The sequence below is a fragment of the Phyllostomus hastatus genome, unplaced genomic scaffold, assembly GCF_019186645.2.
Source record: "Phyllostomus hastatus isolate PE091 unplaced genomic scaffold, TTU_PhHast_1.1 phas_scaffold_177, whole genome shotgun sequence".
Classification (NCBI taxonomy): Eukaryota; Metazoa; Chordata; class Mammalia; order Chiroptera; family Phyllostomidae; genus Phyllostomus; species Phyllostomus hastatus.
The window spans coordinates 1,638,753-1,644,319 of record NW_025334012.1 but is presented as its reverse complement, the minus strand read 5'-3'; positions in this window follow the sequence as shown (position 1 = coordinate 1,644,319).

The following is a 5,567-nucleotide window of genomic DNA, read 5'->3' as shown; positions in this document are numbered from 1 at the left end:
ACGGGTTGTTCCTGTTTTCTGGGATAAGTCTGAATCATAGAATGCGCCTGCGCACTACCCCTGATTCATTATAATATCATTATAATGAAATAACATTGTGGGACTCCCTTCTCCAGTAGCCAATCAGGAAAGTCAGGGGAAACCACGCATGTGCAGTAGCTTTGAAATCCAACTCCTTGTACCTGTGCAGGAAAAGCCCGCCAAAGACTAGCAGGGGGGCTTCTGCCCCTATAAGAATAGAATCCCCCAGCCCACGTGCCCTTTTTTTCCTCTGCTCAGAGCTGGCTCACTCCCGTGTCCTGTAGTATGTACTATCACTTAATAAACCTCCCCTCTTTCTTTATGCTATAAACTTTGTGTGTTTGGTTCAATTCTTTGTCCTTGATCACTAAGAACCTGGTTACCTGTGCACACCTGTGACAGTTTTAAAGGAAAGAATAAACAAATGGGACTTCATCAAAATAAAAAGCTTCTTTACAGCTAAAGAAAACATCAGCAAAATGAAAAGGGAACTAACCATATGGGAAAATGTATTTGCCAATGCTACCTCAGACAAGAGTTTGATCTCCAAAATATATAAAGAACTCACATGACTCTCCACCAAAAAGACAAACAATCCTAATGAAAAATGGGCAAAGGACCTGAACAGACACTTTTCTAAGGAGGACATATAGAGGGCCCAAAGTCACATGAAAAAATGCTCAACATCACTAACCATCAGAGAGATGCCAATTAAAACCACAATGAGATACCACTTCACACTGGTCAGAGTGGCTATAAGAAACAAATCAACAAAAGCAAGTGCTGACAAGGTTGTGGAGAAAAGGGAACCCTAGGACACTGTTGGTGGGAATGCAGACTGGTGCAGCCACTGTGGAAAACAGTATGGATTTTCCTCACAAAACTTAAAAAAGGTTTTCCTTTTGATCCAGTGATTCTACTGCTGGGATTATACCCTCAGGATCCTGAAACACCAACTCAAAAGAATCTATGCACCTTAATGTTTATAGCAGTGTTATTTACAATAGCCAAGTGCTGGAAACAGCCTAAGTGCCCATCAGTAAAAACTGTGGTACAATTACACAATGGAATGCTATAAAGCAGAAGAAAAGAAGGAGCTCCTACCACTCACGACAGCATGGATGGAACTGGAAAGTATTATTATGCTAAGTGAAATAAGAAAGTCAGTGAAAGACAAATACCATATGATCTCACTTGTGTAACTTAATCAACAAAACAAAACAAAACAAAACAAAAAAACAAAAAAACCCCAGCAAAATAGAATCAGAGACATGAAAAAAAGAACAAACTAACAGTAACCAGAGGGGAAGGAGAGGGGGTATTGGGGGAAAGAAGGGTAAGGGCCAAGTAAAGGAACATGTATAAAGGACTGGCCCATGGACATGGACAATGGGGTGGGGATTGACTGTGGGACAGAGGGGCTGGGTGGGGCAGAGGAGAGCAACGGGGGGAAAATTGGAACCTCTGTAATTGAACAACAATAAAAACAAAAAAAAAAGTGTAGTTCTTATTCACAACAGTCACATTTGAATGGCTTAAGAGCCACATGTTGCTGGCAGGTACTGTATGGAATGGAAGGTAGAAAATATTTTCATTGTGGCAGGAAGTTCTATTGAAATACACTGACCCAAAAGATAAGAAATTAAACATAATTGTATTCAAGTTTACATAATTTGAATATAGTCATCAAACGTTACAATTAAGTAGAAAGTCTCAACATTGAAATTGCATTTTGTATCTGTTTTTTTATAAAGCATTGTTCTTCTAAAATGTAACAAGAATCTTTTGAAGTCATAAGAGAAAATGCAGATTGTAAGTGAAGAATATGAAAAACTCAAATCAACAAGTTTTAAACCTCACTTTACTTAATTTTAAAAGTTATTAACTTTAGTAAATATTTTGTACAAAAAATAAAATGTCCATGCTACCCAAAGTAATCTATAGATTCAATGAAATTCCCATCACTATTCCCAATGTCATACTTCACAGAATTTGAACGGATATTTCAAACATTTATATGAAACCAAAAGGCCCCACAAAGCAGCCATAATGCTGAGAAAGAAGAGGAAAGTTGGAGGAATTGTTATTACCTAATATCAAATAATATTATAAGGCTGTAGTAATCAAAACTGTATGCTAGAGACATAAAACAGACACATAGATCAATAGAACATAACAAAGAGTCCAGAAATATATCCACACCTTTATAGTCAAATTAATATTCAATAGAGGAAGCAAGGACATGCAATGGGCTAAAGATAGTTTCTTCAATAAATGGTGTTGGGAAAATTGGATGGATATGTGCAGAAAGATGAAACTAGACCATCTTGTTATATCATACCAAAAATAAATTCAAAATGGATTAAAAACAAATATTACATCAAAAAACATAAAAATCCTAGAAGAAAACAGGCAGTAAAATCTTGAACTTTGCTCACAGCAATATTTTACCAGCTGTATCTCCCCAGGCAAGGGAAACAAAAATAAACAAAAAAATAAACACATGGGACTTCATCATAGTAAAAAGTTTTTGCACAGCAAGGGAAATCATCAACAATAAAATGACAAACCATGGAGTGGGAGATTCTATTTGCCAAAGCACCTGAGAAGGGGTTAATATTAAAAATGTATAATGAACTTACAAAACTCAACACCAAAAAACAAACAATTCAATTAAAAAATGAACAAAGAACTGGAATAGACACTTCTCCAAAGAGGACATACAGATGGCAAGTAGACATAAAATACTCAACTTCACTAATCATCAGATAAGTGCAAATTAAAACCATAATATAATGAGATATCACCTAACACCAGTCAGAATGGCTATCATCAATAAATGGACAAACAAGTGCTGGCAAGGATGTGGACAAAAGGGAAACCTTTTGGATTGTTGAAAGAAATGCAGACTGGTGCAACCACTATGGAAAGCAGTATAGAGATACCTCAAAAACTAAACATGGATCTGCTTTTTGACCCAGCAGTCCCACTTCTGAGAATATATGCAAAGGAATCCAAAACACTAATTCAAAAGAACATGAACACCCCTATGCTGACTGTAGCATTATTTACAATCCCCAAGATACGGAAGCAGTCCAAGTGTCCATCAATGGATGAGTGGATAAAACAACTATGGGACATTTTCACAATGGAATACTACTTGGCTATAAAAAAGAAGAAAATTTTACCCTTTACCACAGCATAGATGACCTGGAGAACATTATGCTGAGTGAAATAAGCCAGTCATAGAAAGACAAATACCACATTATTTCACTTATATGTGGAATCTAATGAACAAATTGAACTAACAAGCAAAATAATGACAGACTCATAGATAGATAGCAGGATGACAACTAATGGGCAGGGAGGTAAGAGGTTGGAGGGGTAATGCAAAGAGAAAAAAGGACTCATGGACATGGGCTACAGTGTGGTGATTTCAGAGGAGGGGGGAGAAAAGGGGTTTAAATGGTAATGGAAAAATACATTAAAAAGAATAAAAAAAGAAAAGAAATATGAATCCAAATTTTCCCACCCAGATAAACTACCATTTGAGTATGATAGCAAAATGAAATATTAAGAGACATATAAAAGCCAAAAGTTATTATTCTATCCACATGTTCAGAAGTACAGTGAAAGTGTTCCTGCAATAGGGAAGAGATGGAATTGATCACATTGGGGAATTTGGGAGAAGAAGCACAGCATATTTTGTTCTTTTTTTTTGTCTTGCTTATCTGCACAGGATGCCTTCTTCTCTTCTATCTGCTGTCTTTATATAGTATGAATGATGAGATAGCATCTGCCTGTTAAAGGAGAGTCCTATATAAATTTAGGTTACCCATAAGCAGACCCTGAGTCAAGGATTTCATTTCAAGTAGTGCATTTGGGAATTAATAGCAGAAAGCACTAAAAGAGTAATCATAAAGATGGTCAGGGAAGGAAGTCAATTCAGGCTTTCATTAGTGAATATGTTATATATGTGGACAACTGAGTTTAATTATACTAAGAATCATGTGAGCACTGTATAAACACACCTGAGACTTATACTACCTGACAGTTGAGGAATCTGGTGTATATATTACTCTATTGCTATCTGTCATTTACTGATGACTGCCACCTGAGAAAGTGCATTGTCTGTCCATTGATTAAAAAATATTCTTGCAAAAAAATAAATGCTCATTCCAAGAGTTGAAACTTTTTTTCATAATTATTTGCCTACCCAGGGAAAATGATTGCCATGGGTTTGTAAATAGGGCACCAACAGCCTATGTTACAGGGCAATAATTCATGATAGAAAGAAGCCCATCTGTTTAATATCTGACTCAAACTTCTTAGTTAACTTGTCAGTATTAAAGCTAATTTAATCTCCATCCTTCTAACTCCTATGTCATATCTGTGTATTCACTGCAAATGCAGAAAGGAAAATAAAGATATTATTTCTAAATCTCCAAACAGTTCTAGTCATCTAGTATTTGGCTAGACTAAGTAAAAGCATAGAGAGAAAAAAGGAAATGTTTTGTCTATGAAAACAAAATAAATTTTAACATTTTTCAAATATTAATAATTACCATAAATTAAATAAATTAGATATGCTGCTCATCTATGTATATTATGAGGGGAGACCCCAAAACACCAGAATTATCTTCTGGAGGGCGGGCCCCCTGTAGTACAGGTTTCCCCCACTAGGTGAGTTCCAGGAACCTATGTGGATCAGTGTACCAACTGGCATTGTTGTGAGAGGCTATGTTCGGCTTCAGTGAAATTTTTTTGACTCTTTCAATGTATTTGCCCATTTTATGATGAATGATTTATGAGTGCACCTGCCCACACCCTGCTGGGTGTTCAGCAGTTTTTGACCCAAAATGGCATCAACCCCCATGGCCCCGCCATCCCTATTCATCCAATCTCCCCGCAAGTGACACTTTTTTGTTTCCTCGGATGAAAAAAGTTACCAAAGGGAAATGTTTTGGAAGAGGTGAAACAAAAAATGGCAGAAGTACTAAAAGTCATCCAAATTAATGAGTTCAAAAACTGCTTTGAGCAGTGGAAAAAATGTCTCAATAGGTGTATTGCATCAGATGGAGAGTGCTTGGAAGGTCACTGAAGTTTGAACAAGTAAAAATAAATACACATTTTTTATAAATAAATTCCAGGTTTTTTGGGTCCTCTGTTGAACACAATAAAAACGGAGTGAGTAAGGGGAATTACATGAATTGCTGAAAATACATCTTTGTGCTATTCAACATACCAAACTCAACATACCAAACTATGTCCCTGTGTGCGGTTTACTTGCTTCTTCCTTAGGTAAGTAAGAACTAATGGCTCTCACAGGGGACTTGTTCCCCCAAGAGCAGCATGCCTAAGCAATTTCCTCCTGACTCCCCCTCTGAAATCCCAATATCACTCTGCACGAGACTATTTAAAAGAGACTGGATTCTGAGCAGTGGCAGATTGGTCACCACATATTCAAATGAAAGCTAACCCTTTTTTAGTCCACTCACTGGCCTTTCTTCCAACTATTTGCAGTAATTCTTTAAAGACAGTAAATT